The sequence below is a fragment of the Triticum urartu genome, chromosome 5A (genome assembly GCF_056163025.1).
Source record: "Triticum urartu cultivar PI428250 chromosome 5A, HENAU_Tu73, whole genome shotgun sequence".
NCBI lineage: Eukaryota > Viridiplantae > Streptophyta > Magnoliopsida > Poales > Poaceae > Triticum > Triticum urartu.
The window spans coordinates 270,431,534-270,450,682 of NC_141877.1; the positions used below are offsets into that span (position 1 = coordinate 270,431,534).

The window sequence follows — 19,149 nt, forward strand, 5'->3', positions numbered from 1 at the left end:
ATGCTCGTTTCTGGAATTTCTTCATCTGGTGTTGGCCTCCATTCTGCTATGAATTCTGCCAATGCTCTGCTCTGGATAGTTGAAGTGCTTTCAAACTTGAGGCCAAAGCTTCACAGTTCCAGTGCCCACTCAACAATCCTTCCTGTCGCTTCTGGATTCTGCAGTATCCTCTTCAGCGGAAAGCGAGTGACAACTGTGATCTCATGTGCTTGGAAGTAATGGCGCAGCTTTCTCGAGGCCATGAGAAGGTCGAAAAGCATTTTCTGCACACCAGAGTACCTTGACCTAGCCCCCTGCAGAAGGGAACTGACAAAGTAAACTGGGCGCTGCACCATCTTCTTGTGTATCTCGTCGTGTATCTGCGCAGATCCATCTTTGTCGGGACCAGAGCTTGTCGGGGAAGCTCCCTGCTTGTCGCTGGATGCGCTTGCCGCGGTTGCTGGCTCATCATCTTCCTCCCTCTCTGCTACTAACGCAGCACTAACCACTTGATTGGTTGCCGCTACGTACAGCAGCAACTTCTCTTGTGGCTTAGGTGCGACAAGTATTGGAGGGGAGGACAGGTATCTCTTAAGGTCTTGCAGCGCAGCCTCCGCTTCCGGAGTCCATTTCATTGGACCTGCCTTTTTCAATAATTTGAAAAACGGTAGGGCGCGCTCAGCAGACCGAGAGATAAACCTGCTGAGAGCAGCCACGCAACCGGCAAGTTTCTGTACATCCTTGACGCGCTTTGGTGCTTCAATCTGCTCAATGGCCTTGATCTTGGCGGGATTGGCTTCAATTCCCCGCTGAGACACGAAGAACCCGAGAAGCTTGCCGGAGGGAACTCCAAACACACACTTCTCTGGGTTGAGCTTGAGGCTGATCTTGCGCAGATTTGCAAAGGTCTCGTCTAAATCTTGAATCAGGGTTGCTCTGTCCTTGCTCTTGACCACTATATCATCCATGTAGGCTTCCACATTTCTGTGTATTTGTGGCTCAAGAGCAACATGGACTACTCTTGCAAATGTCGAACCAGCATTTTTTAATCCGAAAGGCATCCGTACGAAACAGTACGTGCCACAAGGAGTAATAAATGCGGTCTTCTCCTCATCCTCTTCTGCCATGAAGATCTGATGATATCCTGAGTATGCGTCAAGAAATGAAAGCAAATCACATCCGGCTATGGAGTCAACAATCTGGTCAATGCGCGGCAAAGGAAATGGGTCTTTGGGACAAGCTTTGTTAACATCGGTAAAATCGATACAAAGTCTCCATTTCCCGTTTGCCTTGCGCACGACTACAGGATTGGCCAACCACGTGGGATGGAGCACTCCTCTGACAAGGCCTGCTGCTTCCAGTTTCTTGATCTCTTCTACAATGAATTCTTGGCGCTCCACTGCCTGCTTCCTGACTTTCTGCTTGACGGGCCGCGCATGGGGACAAACGGCAAGGTGGTGCTCAATCACTTTCCTGGGAACATCGGGGATGTCAGACGGCTGCCATGCAAACACGTCGACATTCGCCCGCAGGAAAGTAACGAGCGCGCTTTCCTATTTAGGGTCGAGCGTGGCACTGATGGTGAAGGTACCACCAGTGCCGTCCTCCTTGGCGGATACCTTCTTCGTCTCTGGCGGAGCTGCCATCGTCTTCTTGCACTTGCCGGTGGAGCTCGATGGTGCGTCCTCGACGGCAGCGCAGCACTCCGAAGAGGTGCGCTTGCCGGAGTGGGCATCAGAACTCTTGCCGGACTTGGTCTTCTTCCCCCTGGGAGCTTCAGCGGCAAGTGGATTGCGATCTGCCGTGGCTGCTGCTTCCCGGTAGATCTTGTCGGCATAGATAAGAGCATCCTTCTTGTCGCCAGGGACAGAAATGACGCTTATTGGTCCTGGCATCTTCAGCATGTTATATGCATAGTGAGAGGCTGCCATGAACTTGGCGAGTGCTGGACGGCCAAGTATCCCATTGTAAGGCAATGGAATATCGGCAACATCGAATGTGACCTTCTCAGTCCTGAAGTTTAGCTCGCTGCCAAATGTTACCGGCAGCGTGACCTTCCCCTTCGGCTTGCTCCTTCCCGGATTGATTCCTTGGAATGTGCCGGTCTCCTCGAGCTCGCTGTCAGGGATTTGGAGTTTTTGGAGTACAGCGGAGGAGATCAGGTTTAAGCCGGCCCCGCCGTCAACTAGCATCTTGGTGACTTTGAGGTTGCGGATAGTTGGTGATACCAACATCGGCAAACACCCAACCGCAGTTGTGCGATCAGGGTGATCCTCAATGTCGAAGATGATAGGCGTGCTGGACCACTTCAGAAGCTTGCATGATTCGATAGGTGGTTCTGCTGCATTAACTTCCCGCACCCACTGTTTGAGTCGGCAGTGTGAGGTATGCAGAGAAGCACCACCGTCAACGCACAAGACCTCTGTGGCTTTCTGAAACTCCTGCTCACTGGTCTCAACATCATCCATGTCTTCGTCGTCATCGTCGTCTTCATCGTTGTCGCGGCCGCGGGGAGGTCTGTCTCCTTGCCGCTGCTTGGCCTTACCGCGGCGTCCTCCTCGGCCGGCGCGCTTCTTGCCAGATTCTGCAGCGCCACCTTGGGCCCTCTCCTTGTCTCGCCGCTCGTACTCAGCCTTTTGCTGCTGGACAAGCTGCTCGACCTTTTTGCAGCTCTGGAGGTCATGGCCCTTGGTACGGTGAATCTTGCAGTATTGCTTGTCGGAGCCGTCCTGCTTGTCGGCGGCTGCCACAGCTTGGCAGTTGGCGCACACGGCAATCTCCTTGCCGGAGCTACCAACTTTGGCCTTCTTGGCGCCACCTTCGTTGCCGGGCTGCTCAACGACTAGCACCTCTTTGCCTTTCTTCTTCCTGTTCCGCCGCCGGTTTTTCTTTGCCGGGGCAATATCCTCACTGTCAGATCCTTCTGCTCCTGTCTCCTCTCCGGGGAGTCTCCTCCCTTCCTCAGCGCGTGCACACTTGTCGGCCAGGGCATATAGCTCACTGACGTCTCTGATCCTGCACATCGCCATCTCCTCCCGCATTCTGCGGTTACGCACGTTCTGATGAAACGCGCTGATGACCGCGGCGGGGTGGACGTCTGGGATGTTGTACTGTACACGGCTGAACCTCTGAATATACTTGCGCAGGGGCTCTCCTTCCTTATGGACGAGCAGATGAAGATCACTCTCTTGGCCATGAGGTTTGTGGCCGCCTGTGAAGGCGCCGACAAACTGATGGCATAGATCAGCCCAGGAGGATATGGAGTTGTCCGGCAAGTGCATGAGCCAGGACCTGACGTTGGGCTTGAGCACCAACGGGAAGTAGTTGGCAAGGATCTTATCGTCCCGCCCCCCAGCAGCCTGCACCGCGATGGTGTAGATGCTGAGGAATTCCGACGGATGCGACTTGCCGTCGTACTTCTCTGGTACATCTGGTTTGAAATTCTTCGTACTGGGCCACTGGACTTGCCGCAGCTCATGAGTGAACGCAGGGCAACCTACCGCGTACGGCAAGTCGCCTGGTTCCCCTGGCGCATGCATGTCAACAGAGGGCCCAGCGCGCTGGTCTGATTGACGCCGCGCTTCTCTCCAGCGCTCGATGCGAGTACGAGCGTCTTCTTGTTGTCGTTCTTGAAGAACTTGGCGCTGATCGCGATGAGCTCGCAGATCTGACGACGCGGTGGAGTCGCTGTCGAGGTGGACCCGGCGAGTCGGCGATCTTGGCCTTCGGGGTGGAGAGTGCACAGTAGTTGCACCCCCACCAGTCTTGTCGTCTCTGGCTCGTGCCTGGCTGGCTTGCCGCGGCTGAGACGTGCTCGGCTGCCGTGGAGTGTCACCGTTGGCGAAGCCGATGAGACTCTGGATAGTGGCCCTCCAGTCGTCGATCTTGTCCGCCGCTGGAGGGTAGTCTAGGAGCAGCTGAGCTCGCGCCAAAGCTTTTGCTGCGGTGGCGGGTGGCGGTGGCGAATGGTGCGAGGAGCGGGATATGCTCAGACTTCTAACTACGTTAGAAGGAGCAGTATCTCGTCCAGGCGACCGTGTCTCGCTCGCGCCAGCAGGTTGACGTGCATGGTGGTCCTGAGCGCTTCGAGATCCACCAGCTCGATCTTGATCTAGCGAACGCATGGTACCGTGAGTACCATGACGCTGCCGGTCCCGCGCCTCCTGAGATGGGCGCGATGCATGCACGGACGCCGAGGTCTTGGAGTGTGCCCGGTCATTGTGGGAGCCGGCTACGCCGCCGATGGGCAGCGCAGCCTTGTCCTGGGACCTGGCAGCACCGTGAGTTCCCTCGTCGACGCGTGTCCTTCCGCCGGTGCCTGCCCCACAAACCGTTTGCTCCGGCGGTGGCTGGCTCGGCGCGGACGGAGCAGCTGCCTCCGAAAGTTTCTTGTTCGGCGGCATGTTGATGAAGATGATGAAGATCTAGCTCGCGAGAACGCCGGATCTGGTTCACACAACTTCGAAGCCGCCCCCTACCTGGCGCGCCAAAGATGCTGGGGTACTGATCCACGGGCACCTATGGGACCGGCGGGCCGGGTCCCTTTCGGTTCGGCGGGGGCGGAGATCGTGCAAAGAGCAAATCGAGGCGAAGCACGCAAGCGATTTACCCAGGTTCGGGCCGCACGGATGCGTAAAACCCTACTCCTGCTTTGTGGTTTTGTATTGATTTCTAGCTCGGGAGCGCGGAGTGCTACAGTACACACCAGCAGCTAGCAAGACCGAGCGTGAGTGTTCGAACTGGCTCCCCCCCCCTCTACGTTGCACACGGGCCTCCTTTTATATGCTCAAGGGGCTACCGACAGGTGGCAACGGAGGTAAAGGGCAAAAATGGAAAGGTGCTATGGTAGGCACAGCTACCTGCTACAGTGTATCATACCTAACCCTGACGGCAGGGGACAAGGGTCTTAAATGCCCGTCTGTGTCGCCTAAACAGTGCGAAAAGGGACCGCCAGGGACGCCACCGTTCGCCACGATGGCGATCTTGTCAGCGCCGCTTGCCACCGCACGTCCCTAGCTGCACAGCCTTCCGCCACGTACGCCTGGAAGGACCCCAGAGCGACACGTTGGTGGATGTGCTGGAGCGCGGGCGCGGAGAGGTGGCTTGCCGCGGCAAGCGCCTTGCCGCGGTCGTTGTCTTGTCGCGTCCGGGAGCTTGTCGCTCACCGGGTCTTGCCGGAACGCGTGGTGCGCCGCGGCAAGTTCCTTGAAATGCCTTGAGTGGCCTTCCCGGCAAGCTCCTCTTGCCAGGGTCTTGTCTTCTTGACTTGGACACTTTGTTCTTGAATGGCTCCAAAGGAACCACGGAGGATCTTGGCGGTCACCCGGCAAGCCTTGCCGCGGGATGCTGCAACTGCCCGTGCACAAGTTCGGGATACTAGGGTACCCCTACTCTAGTACACCGACACTCCCACATGTCGGGGCACGACTTAGAGGCATAGCCGCATGGTAGTTTTATCGCAAGAAGGGTAATCTTCACACAATCCCATGTACTGGATAAGAAAGGGATAAAGAGTTGGCTTACAATCGCCACTTCACACAATACATAAATAATTCATACATCATCCAAATACACTCATAGACCGACTATGGTCAAATCTGAATAAAAAGGAAGATAAACCCCAAATGCTAGGTCCCTGATCGTCCCAGTTGGGCACCACTACTGCTCAACCGGAAACGTAACAGCTATCAAGATCTTCATCGTGCTCCCACTTGAGCTTGGTTGCGTCACCTGCACTGATATCATCAACACCTGCAACTGTTTGGAAGTATCTATGAGTCACGAGGACTCAGCAATCTCACACCCGCGAGATCAAGACTATTTAAGCTTATGGGTAGGATAGAGTAGTGAGGTGGAGCTGCAGCAAGCACTAAGCTAATATGGTGGCTCACATACGCAAATAAGAGCGAGAAGAGAAGCAACGCAACGATCGTGAAGCTAGAAGTGATAATGAAACTACTTACGCACAACCATAACACAAGAACCGTGTTCACTTCCCAGACTCCGCCGAAAAGAGACCATCACGGCTACACACGCGGTTGATGCATTTTAATTAAGTCAAGTGTCAAGTTCTCTACAACCAGACATTAACAAATTCCAATCTGTCACATAACCGTGGGCATGACTTTTGAAAGTTTAAACCCTGCAGGGGTGTCCCAACTTAGCCCATCACAAGCTCTCACGGTCAACGAAGGATATTCCTTCTCTCGGAAAGACCGATCAGTCTTGGAATCCCGGTTACAAGACATTTTGACAATGGTAAAACAAGACCAGCAAAGCCACCCGATGTGCCGACAATCCCGATAGGAGTCACACGTATCTCATTCTCAGGGCACACCGGATGAGACATCCTACGAGTAAAACCAAACCTCAAGTTTCCCCGAGGTGGCCCTGCAGGCAGCTCGGTTCGGAACAACACTTAGAGAAGCACTGGCCCGGGGGGGTTAAAATAAAGATGACCCTCGAGTTGGCCGAGCCAAGGGAAGGGTAATAGGTTGTTAGGCAAATGTAAAACCAAGGTTGGGCCTTGCTCGAGGAGTTTTATTCAAGGCGAACTGTCAAGGGGTTACCATAACACCCAACCGCGTAAGGAACGCAAAATCAAGGAACATAACACCGGTTTGACGGAAACTAAGGTGGCAAGAGTGGAACAAAATACCAGGCATAAGGCCGAGCCTTCCACCCTTTACCAAGTATATAGAAGCATTAATTAAGTAAAAGATATTGTGATATCCCAACCTATCCATGTTCTAACATGGAACAAACTTCAGCTTCACCTACAGCTAACAACGCTATAAGAGGGGCTGAGCAAAAGCGGTAACGTAGCCAAACAACGGTTTGCTAGGATGGTTGAAAAAGGTTAGAGGCTATCATGGTAGTTTGGGAGGCTTGATAAACAAGTGGTAGGTAGCGCGACATAGCGATAGGGCGAACAACAAGCAAGCAAAGATAGAAGTGATTTCGAGGGTATGGTCATCTTGCCTGAGATCCCGCAAGGAAGATGAACGAGTCCATGAAGAAGACAAACGGACATAGTCTAATGGATCCTCACAACTCCGGAACGAAACCGAAGCTAACGAGAAAAGCAACCTGGAAAGAATCAAGCGACATAGTAAATAACCATCACATAAGCATGACATGATGCGCAACCAAGTATGATGCATGTCCGGTTTAAAGGGGCATGGCATGGCAAAGTGCAACAAACAAAACTACAAATCAAGTGGAGCTCAATATGCAACGAGTTGCATATTGACGAAACACCACATTCAAACATTTAGTTGACTCTCGTTTATGTACGCAACAATATTAAACATTGGTTAGCATGGCAAGGGGTGAAGCATAATAAAACTACCTATCTAGGCAAGTTTAAATGAGGCCGGAAAAACAACAACAATTCCGGAAAATCCTCATATGCATATTACGACTTAGCTATTGTTCTGCCCTAAACATAATTTTAGAGTTGTTAAACATGCAAAGTAATGTCACCACGTTAAACTAGGCATTTTTCTACCCTATTTGCATATAAAGTTTATTTAAAATGGAGCTAAGTTTAATTAGTTATGAAATAAATCATTTTAACATGGCATTAGAGCAAATTTAAACAAACAACATTTTGAACATTTGTAACATGCATGAAAGTTGCAAATTATTAATCTACACAAAATTCTAAGCACTTTTCATATATAAGTCATTTACATATGATTCACGGTTCTGGAGTTATTAAATGCATAAAGTATGAGGGCTTTTCTGCAAAACTAGCAAACTCTGGATAATTAGCCAAAACGTCCAGAACGGAAAAAATGATACGGGCTAAATCTAGTGCGAGTTGGGCCAACTGAAAGAAAACAATGGAGGCGCCGCTGGGGTCTCACCATGGGCCAAGGCCCAGTTCGGAGGAGCAGTGGGACGGCTCGGTTGAGATCCAGGCCGCTGGGACTTGAGCGATGTGCGGTGTGCGGCTGCTGGCGAATGGGACCCCCACAGACGGAGTCAATGCGGGCTGGCGCGTGGCTTCCAGCGGGGCTTGGCGAGCGATGCAGAAGCAAGGCAGTGGCATGCGACTGCTCCTGCGGCTTGGTGGGCAGCCTGTGGTAGAGGTCTACTCCGACAGGGACGGGCACCGAAGAAGAAACGACGACGCTTTGGCGGGACCCACGCCAGCGGCCGTGAGGATGAGCAGCAGGTCAACGTGGGGCAGCGGCTCGCTGTGAAGCAGGGGCGAGCTGGCGCTGGCGAGACTTGGGGACGAGCTTGCTCCGGCGAGGTTGCATAGGTCCATGGTGCGACTCCCGGCGACGTGGACGAGGCGAGAAGGAGTGGATCCGGGCGTTTGGAGCTCGTTCCCGGCGGCAAAGAGGGAGATCCGGCCAGAGAGCTCGAACGGCAGCGGCGGGGTTTGGTTCCTGCGGGAGAGACGGGGAAAAAGGTGAGGGAGAGGAAGGAAGGAGGAAGGAGAGAGAGATAGAGGGCGGGCGGAGGGTGCTTGGGTGGATTGTAGAAGGAGGGGCTTGTAGAAGTTGCAGGGGCGCCTTGTGGATGTTGGATCTCCATCCAAGGGTCCAGATGGATGGATCTGGAGGTTGGGTGGATTGGGTGGATCCGAAAACGAGGAAGGAAAGTGGTTGGTACGGTGCTGGATTCGAGGAGGGTGGCGGCGCACTCGGGATTGGAGGGAGTTTGTCTGGCTAGGGTCTAGGGATAATCTGGTTATATAGAAGTGGGTTAGGTTAGGTCTAAATTGGTTCCTCCGATCGAAATCGGGCGGTTTAGAATAAAATGCTAGGTGAGTTCAAACAAAGAACCGAAGATATTTTAGGGATGTTTGGGGATGATCCGGACCCAATGGTCACGACTGAGCGGTTCGGCTTCGGGACAGCTTCGGACACGCACTCGAGGGGGTCGATGCACTAAGCAAGGAGGGGTTAGGTGGTAGGTAGAGAGTGGGTTGGGCTGAGAAGAGAGAAGAAAAGGAGTGCATCCCAGCAACTATTTCTGGAGACCGAAAATGTCCGACGATTTAACCGACTATATTGCCGCTATAGTTATCCGTTGGGGCATCAAACGAACTCCGAATGCGATGAAACTTGGCAGGCGGTCTATCTACACTATAATAAGACTGCATCCCAACTTTCATCCCATTCTGAGAACATTTTCCGGCCACTTATAAAATAATATTTCGGAGGTGCCGCGGGTGCGTGCAAGTGTTTCTGGGCTCAGAACGGACAATGGAAAGAACTGGGAGATCCGGACGGATGCAAGTTTTGAAAACATGTAGATGCAATGCTGATGATGACATGGCAAGATGCAACACGCAAGCGAATGACAAGGCAACAAAAGCGAATAACTAGAAGACACCGGGCGCATCAGTCTCCGGGGATCACAATTTGGTGGCCTGACCCAAAGTAATTTCCATAAAAGTACCACCCGCGGAAGAATCTAAAAGATTACGAGAAACAAAATTCAATCCCGCATAAAAGCTTTGTATGATCATCCAAAGATTTAACCCATGAATTTTGCAATTCCTAAGCATCATTTTCACCCTTTCCCAAGATTGTGCAACATGATCATGTTCTAGTTGCTTGAAATTCATGATATGGGTTCTAAGGGAAATAATTTTTGCGGGCGGAAAATAATTAGTTAATAAAATCATCTTTGCACTTATTCTAAGAATTGATACTATTGCGAGGCAAAGTAGAAAACCAAATTTTTGCAGAATCACGCAAAGAAAACGGAAAATTTCATCTTCACAACATTATTGTCCACATCTTTTTTCTTTTGCATATCGCATAATTCCATGAAGGTATTAATATGGGACGCGACATCCTCATTAGGAGTACCAGAAAATTGATCTTTCATAACAAGATTCAACAAGATAGTATTAATATCACAAGACTCCGCACTAGTGGCGGGAGGAGCAATAGGAGTGCCAATAAAATCATTGTTGTTGGTATTTGAGAAATCACACAACTTGGTGTTCTCTTGAGTCATGATGACTACACAACTAGATTGCACTTAAAAACAGACCCGGCAAGAAAATGGTGAACGAAAAAGAGGGGCAAATAAAACGACAAATTTCTGTGAAGTGAGGGAGAGGAAAATGAGAGGAAAATGGCAAATTAATGTAAATTGCGGGGAGCTAAGATTTGTGATTAGGAACCTGGTATATGTTGAAGATCCTTCCCGGCAACGGCGCCAAAAATTCCTTTTGATGCGGCTTGAAGCTACGTCGGTATTTCCCCAAAGAGGAAGGGATGATGTAGCACAGTAGTGGTAGGTATTTCCCTCATATATGAAACCAAGGTTATCGAACCAGTAGGACAACCAAGCAACACAACGTAAACAACCCCTGCACACAAATAACAAATACTCGCAACCCGACGTGTAAAAGGGGTTGTCAATCCCTTTCGGGTAGCGGCGCCCCAAGATAGGCAAACGGATGTGAATAAAATTGTAGTAGATTGATAGATCGAACGCCAAATAAAATAAATAAGTATAAATTGTAGGAAGGTATTTTTGTATTTTTGGTTCAATAGATCTGAAAATAAAAAGCAAATAAAATAGATCGCAAAGGCAAATAATATGAGAAAGAGACCCAGGGGCCGTAGGTTTCACTAGTGGCTTCTCTTGAGAAAAATAACAAACGGTGGGTAGACAAATTAATGTTGGGCAATTGATAGAACTTCAAATAATCATGACGATATCCAGGCAATGATCATTACATAGGCATCATGTCCAAGATTAGTAGACCAATTCCTGCCTGCATGTACTACTATTACTCCACACATCGACCGCTATCCAGCATGCATCTAGTGTATTAAGTTCATGGAGAAATGGAGTAATGCAATAAGAACAATGATGTGATGTAGACAAGATCTATCTATGTAAAGATAGACCCCATCGTTTTATCCTTAGTAGCAACGATACATACGTGTTGGTTCCCCTTCTGTCACTGGGATCAAGCATCGTAAGATCAAACCCACAACAAAGCACCTCTTCCCATTGCAAGATAAATAGATCAAGTTGGCCAAACAAAACCCAAATATCGGAGAAGAAATACGAGGCTATAAGCAATCATGCATATAAGAGATCAAAGAAACTCAAATAACTTTCATGGATATAAAAAGATAGATCTGATCATAAACTCAAAGTTCATCCGATCCCAACAAAACACACCACAAAAAGAGTAACATCATATGGATCTCCAAGAGACCATTGTATTGAGAATCTAAAGATAGAGAGGAAGCCATCTAGCTACTAACTACGGACCCGAAGGTCTACAAAGAACTACTCATGCATCATCAGAGAGGCACCAATGGAAGTGGTGAACCCCTCCGTGATGGTGTGATGACCCACAAGTGTAGGGGATCTATTGTAGCCTTTTCGATAAGTAAGAGTGTCGAACCCAACGAGGAGCAGAAGGAAATGATAAGCGGTTTTCAGCAAGGTATTCTCTGCAAGCACTGAAATTATCGGTAACAAATAGTTTTGTGATAAGGTAATTTGTAACGAGTAGCAAGTAATAAAAGTAAATAAGGTGCAACAATATGGCCCAATCCTTTTTGTAGCAAAGGACAAGCCTGGGCAAACTCTTATATGAAGAAAGTGCTGCCGAGGACACATGGGAATTATCGTCAAGCTAGTTTTCATCACATTCATATGATTCGCGTTCGGTACTTGGATAATTTGATATGTGGGTGGACCGGTGCATGGGTAATGTGCTTACTTGGACAAGCATCCCACTTATGATTAACCCCCATTGCAAGCATCCGCAACTACAATAGAAGTATTAAGGTAAACCTAACCATAGCATGAAACATATGGATCCAATCAGCCCCTTAAGAAGCAACGCATAAACTAGGGTTTAAGCTTCTGTCACTCTAGCAACCCATAATCTACTTATTACCAATGCCTCCCTCTAGGCCCAAAAAATGGTGAAGTGTCATGTAGTCGACGTTCACAAGACACCACTAGAGGGATAACAACATACATCTCATCAAAATATCGAACGAATAGCAAATTCACATGACTACTAATAGCAAGACTTCTCCCATGTCCTCAGGAACAAACGTAACTACTCACAAATCATATTCATGTTCATAATCAGAGGGGTATTAATATGCATAATGGATCTGAACATATAATCTTCCACCAAGTAAACCAAATAGCATCAACTACAAGGAGTAATCAACACTACTAGTAACCCACAGGTACCAATCTGAGGTTTGAATACAAAGATTACAAGAGATGAACTAGGGTTTGAGATGAGATGGTGCTGGTGAAGATGTTGGTGGAGATTGACCCCCTCCCGATGAGAGGATCGTTGGTGATGACGATGGTGATGATTTCCCCCTCCCGGAGGGAAGTTTCCCCGGCAGAACAGCTCCGTCGGAGCCCTAGATTGGTTCCGCCAAGGTTCTGCCTCGTGGCGGCGGAGTTTTGTCCCGTAAGCTTGCTTATAATTTTTTCTCGGACGAAAGACCTCATATAGCAGAAGATGGGCATCGGAGGGCCACCAGGAGGCCCACGAGGCAGGGGGCACGCCCAGGGGGGTAGGGCGGGCCCCCCACCCTTGTGGCTGGTGGGTGGCCCCCTCTGGTACTTCTTGCGCTCAGTATATACTTCCGTGAAGTTTGAGGACTTTTGGAGCTGTGCAGAATAGGTCTCTAATATTTGCTCCTTTTCCAGCCCAGAATCCCAGCTGCCGACATTCTCCCTCTTCATGTAAACCTTGTAAAATAAGAGAGAATAGGCATAAGTATTGTGACATAATGTGTAATAACAACTCATAATGCAATAAATATTGATATAAAAGCATGATGCAAAATGGACGCATCAACTCCCCCAAGCTTAGACCTTGCTTCCTCAAGCGAAAGCCGAAATCAAAAAATATGTCCACATGTTTGGAGATAGAGGTGTCGATAAAAATAAAATACGGACATGAGGGCATCATGATTATTCTTAGAACAGCAATGTATATATATTTTGTCATATGATCTCTTATGCTGAAGTAACAATTCAATCACAATTTCAAGTATGAATCATAAACTTTATTGAGAACCAACAAACTCTAATCTCAGTCATTGAGGCAATTGCAATTTATCATAACATAGAAAAGAGTAAATATAAGAGCTTTTCAGCAAATCCGCATACTCAACCATCTTTTAGTCTTTCACAATTGCTTACACTCACGCAATATTTATGGGTATGAAGTCTTAATCGGACACAGAGAAAGATAGGGTCTTATAGTTTTGCCTCCCAACGTTTTACCTCAAGGTTAATGTCAACAATAATAGTTCATGAAAACTCACATCCAATTAGCTATATATATCTGGATCTTTCCAACACATTGTGCTTGCCAAAGGATAAAATGTAAAAAGGAAAGGTGAATATCACCATGACTCTTTGCATGAAGTATAAAACAAGAATAAAAGATAGGCCTTTCGCAGAGGGAAGCAGAGGTTGTCATGCGCTTTTATGGTTGGATGCACGAAATCTTAATGCAAAAGAACGTCACTTTATATTGCCTCTTGTGCTATGGACCTTTATTATGCAGTCTGTCACTTTTATTTCTTCCACATCACAAGATCGTATAAAGCTTATTTTCTCAACATTAATAAGACATACATATTTAGAGAGCAATTTTTATTGCTTGCACCGATGACAACTTACTTGAAGGATCTTACTCAATCCATAGGTAGATATGTTGGACTCTCATGGCAAAAACGGGTTTAGGGATATTTGGAAGCACAAGTAGTATCTCTACTTGGTGCAAAGAAATTGTCTAGCAAGAGAGGGAAAGGCAAGCTCAACATGTTGGATGATCCATGAAAATATAATTTATCTTAGATAAAAGAAAACATAACCCATTACGTTGTCTTCCTTGTCCAACGTCAACTCTTAGCATGTCATACTTTAATGAGTGCTCACAATCATGAAAGATGTCCAAGATAGTATATTTATATGTGAACCTCTCTTTCTTTATTACTTCCTATTAATTGCAACGATGACCAAAACTATATTTGTCAACTATCAACAACTTTTATTCATCATACTCTTTATATGTGAGCTCATTACTCTCCATAAGATCCATACGATCTCTTTATTTCTTTTTATTTATTCTCTTTTATTTTATTTAATTCCCTCAAGATCATAGCAAAATAATCAAGCCCTTGACTCAACACTAATCTTTATTATATGTAGCTCACGGACTCGATTACATAGAAGGATCATAAAGCAAAAACTCACAACTAGATCATACTAAAACTTTATTCTACTTGATCAAGATATTATCAAAAGGATCGAACTAAGAAAAACGGTAAAGATAAAAGTGATGGTGATACGATACCGGGGCACTCCCCCAAGCTTGGCAGTTGCCAAGGGGAGTGCATATACCAGATACTCAGTTCTTCTTTGTTGGTGAAGAAGGTGGAGTTGTTGATGATGTAGGCTTGTCGTCCCTCTTCCAAGGCATAGGCTCACCATCATAGAAGGATGATCGAGTCTCCTGAATCCTCAATCTGCAGCCAAACTCATCCTCTTGAATCTATATTCATACTCACAGTTTTGATTTTGCAGGTCATAGATCTGGTCTTGGAGGTGCTCGATTTTCTCATGAAGCTTGAAGATGGCCTCCCCAATGTCCTTGACGTCCAGCTTGTGTTTGTTGGTGAACTCCGTGATCATAATGTGTTTGGAGTCGAGTCCACGCTCCACCATCTCCTGACACTTGAAAACTTGTTGCTCCAATGCCTCGAGCCTTGCATCCGTGCTTCCGGTCCTCCTTGGTCCCTCAACATCGCGGATGTGCAACAACCCCTCACGCATCTCAATGGTTTGAGGGTGTTGCAGCACCTCCACGAGGTAGGGGTTGATGACCTTCTCGAAGAAATTGTCCTTGGGGGCACTTGAAGACGACATGACGACCTAGATCTGTCAGAAAAACAACTCGAAACAAAGACAAGAGATATTTGCATGATATGGTGGTCAAAACCTTCGGGAAATTATATAATGAATTTTTACCGAGCAAAAGACGTATCGTGCAATAAAACAGAGTCCGGAGAGCACACGAGGTGCCCATGAGGCAGGGGGCGCGCCCAGGGGGGTAGGGCGCGCCCTCCACCCTCGTGGAAGCCTCGTGTCCTTTCCGGTCTGCTTCTTATTTTCCTATTTTATTAAATATTCCAAAACAAAGAAATATTGCCATTAGAACTGTTTTGGAGTCGATTTACTTACTGTACCACGTACCTATTCCTTTTCGGAGTCTGAAACGTTCCGGAAAGTGTCCCTTATGTATTCCTCCGGGGTTACGGTTATAATAACATTAGTTTCAACATTTATGGGATTACCTGAGATATAATGTTTAATTCTTTGACCGTTCACCACCTTCGGATTTGTGCCTTCGAATTTGTTGATTTTTGTGGCACTGGAACGATAGACCTCCTCGATAACGTAAGGACCTTCCCATTTAGAGAGAATTTTGCCTACAAAAAATCTTAAACAAGAGTTGTATAGAAATACATAATCACCTACATTGAACTCATGCTTTTGTATCCTTTTGTCATGCCATCTTTTAACTTTTTCTTTAAACAGTTTGGAATTCTCATAGGCTTGGGTTCTCCATTCATCCAGTGAGCTAATGTCAAATAACATCTTCTCACGGAAAAGTTTAAAATCATAATTGATCTCTTTAATAGCCCAATATGCCTTATGTTCTAGTTCGACATGCTTTTCCACAAACCATTTTATACGGAGACATACCCATAGGATTTTTATATGCCGTTCTATAGGCCCATAATCCGTCATCAAGTTTTTTGGACCAATTCTTCCTGGATCTATTAACAGTCTTTTGCAAAATTAATTTGAGCTCTCTATTACTCAATTCTACTTGACCACTAGACTGCGGGTGATATGGAGATGTAATTCTATGATTAACATCATACTTAGCAAGCATTTTACGAAAGGCGCCATGAATAAAATGTGAACCACCATCAGTCATTAAATATCTAGGGACTCCAAACCTCGGAAAAATAACTTCTTTAAACATCTTAATAGAGGTGTTATGATCAGCACTACTAGTTGGAATAGCTTCTACCCACTTAGTAACGTAATCAACAACAACTAAAATATGTGTATACCCATTAGAGGAAGGAAATGGTCCCATATAATCAAAGCCCCAAACATCAAATGGTTCAATAACAAGTGAATAATTCATAGGCATTTCTTGACGTCTACTAATATTACCAATTCTTTGACATTCATCACAAGACAAAACAAACTTACGGGCGTCCTTGAAGAGAGTAGGCCAATAAAAACCGGATTGCAATACCTTATGTGCAGTTCTATCTCCAGCATGGTGTCCTCCATAAGCTTTGGAGTGACACTTGCGTAGGATCTGTTCCTGTTCATGCTCAGGTACACAACATCTAATAACACCATCTACTCCTTCTTTATAAAGATGTGGGTCATCCCAAAAGTAATGTCTCAAATCATAGAAGAAATTTTTCTTTTGCTGGTATGTGAAACTAGGTGGTATGAACTTAGCAACAATATAATTAGCATAATCAGCATACCATGGAGTAGTTCGAGAAGCATTTATGATATTTAATTGTTCATCAGGAAAGCTATCATCAATAGGTAGTGGGTCATCAAGAACATTTTCTAACCTAGACAAGTTGTCTGCAACGGGGTTCTCAGCTCCCTTTCTATCAATAATATGCAAATCAAATTCTTGTAGCAAGAGAACCCATCTAATAAGTCTAGGTTTAGCATCTTTCTTTTCCATAAGGTATTTAATAGCAGCATGATCAATGTGAATAGTTACTTTAGAATCAACAATATAAGGTCTAAACTTATCACAAGCAAAAACAACTGCTAAAAATTCTTTTTCAGTGGTAGCATAATTTCTCTGGGCATTGTCTAGAGTTTTACTAGCATATTGAATAACATTTAATTTCTTATCAACTCTTTGCCCTAGAACAACACCTACAACATAATCACTAGCATCACACATAATTTCAAAGGGTAAATTCCAATCAGGTGGCTGAACAATAGGTGCAGAAATCAATGCTTTCTTAAGTATTTCAAATGCTTCTACACAATCATCATCAAAGACAAAAGGAATATCTTTTTGTAATAGATTAGTCAGAGGCCGAGCAATCTTTGAGAAGTCCTTAATGAACCTCCTATAAAAACCAGCATGACCGAGGAAGCTTCTTATACCTTTAATGTCCTTGGGACATGGCATCTTTTCAATAGCATCAACTTTAGCTTTATCAACTTCAATACCTCTTTTAGAAATTTTATGCCCCAAGATAATACCTTCATTAACCATAAAGTGGCACTTCTCCCAATTCAAAACGTGATAGTTTCTTCACATCTCTGCAAAACTCGATCAAGGTTGCTCAAGCAATCATCAAAAGAGGATCCATAAACGGAGAAATCATCCATGAATACCTCACAAATATTTTCACAAGTCAGAGAATATAGCCATCATGCATCTTTGAAAGGTAGCAGGTGCATTACATAAACCAAAAGGCATACGTCTATAAGAAAAAGTACCGAAAGGGCAAGTAAAAGTGGTCTTTGCTTGATCATCAGCTGACACAGGTATTTGAGAGAAACCAGAGTAACCATCTAGAAAGCAAAAATGTGTATGTTTGGATAATCTTTCTAGCATTTGATCAATACAAGGTAAGGGGTAATGATCGTTTTTAGTAGCCTTATTTAATTTGCGGAAATCAATTACCATCCTATAACCTGTAATAATTCTTTGTGGGGTCAATTCGTCTTTATCATTAGGAACAACGGTAATACCTCCCTTCTTAGGGACACAATGGACAGGACTTACCCACTGACTATCAGCAATGGGATCAATTATACCTGCCTCAAGGATCTTTAGTATTTATTTTCTTACCACTTCTTTCATCTTAGGATTTAGCCGTCGTTGGTGATCAATAACTGGTTTGGCGTATTTCTCTAAGTTTATTTTGTGTTGACATAGAGTGGGACTAATGCCCTTAATATCATCAAGAGTATATCCAATAGCAGCACGGTGCTTCTTCAGAGTTTTCAATAATTTCTTTTCTTCATGCTCTGAAATGTTAGCACTAATAATAACAGGATATATCTTCTTTTCATCAAGATAAGCATATTTAAGAGTATCAGGCAATGGTTTAAGCTCAAACACGGGATCACCCTTGGGTGGAGGAGGATCCCCTGGGATTTCAACTGGCAAGTTGTGTTTCAGAATAGGTCCCTGTTTAAAGAATACTTCATCTATTTCCCTTCTTTCATTCATGATCATATCATTTTCATGGTCTAGTAAATATTGTTCTAAAGGATCAGTAGGAGGCACGGCAATAGAAGCAAGACCAATAATTTCATCTTTACTAGGCAATTCTTTATCATGGGGTTGTCTACGAAATTTAGCAAAATTAAACTCATGAGACATATCCCCAAAACCAACAGAAACAATATCCTTATTGCAGTCTATATTAGCATTAACAGTATTCAAGAAGGGTCTACCAAATATAATGGGACAAAAGCCATCTTGTGGGGAACCAAGAACAAGAAAATCAGTAGGATATTTAACCTTCCCACACAAGACTTCAACATCTCTAACAATCCCAATCGGTGAAATAGTATCTCTATTGGCAAGCTTAATTGTAACATCGATATCTTCTATCTCGGCAGGTGCAATACCATGCATAATTTCTTTGTATAAGGTATGAGGTATTGCACTAACACTAGCATCCATATCACATAAGCCATGATAATGATGATCTCCTATTTTAACATAAATAACAGGCATGCCTACCACAGGTCTATGTTTATCTTTAGCACCAGGTTTAGCAATTCTAGCAGTCTCATCACAAAAGTAAATAACATGCCCATCAATATTATCAGCCAAGAGATCTTTAACAATAGCAATATTAGGTACAACTTTAACTTGCTCAGGGGGTTTGTGTGTCCTAATATTACTCTTGTTGACTACAGTTGAAGCTTTAGCATGATCCTTAATTCTAACAGGGAAAGGTGGTTTCTCAACATAAGCAGTGGGAACAACAGGATCATCATAAGTGATAGTTTTTCTTCAACTTTAATAGGTGCAATGATAACCCACAAGTATAGGGGATCAATTGTAGCCTCTTTCAATAAGTAAGAGTGTAGAAC

The 19,149-nt window shown here is 45.6% G+C and overlaps 1 long non-coding RNA gene across 1 annotated transcript; it reads right to left on the minus strand.

The window, feature by feature from the left end:
* Positions 1 to 5,452: 5,452 nt before the first annotated feature.
* Positions 5,453 to 8,641, minus strand: LOC147971027 (uncharacterized). Its single transcript, XR_015603279.1, has 2 exons — positions 7,851 to 8,641; positions 5,453 to 7,068 (listed from the first exon to the last, which is right to left on the minus strand). It is a non-coding gene; the product is annotated as an uncharacterized LOC147971027 (long non-coding RNA).
* Positions 8,642 to 19,149: the final 10,508 nt, after the last annotated feature.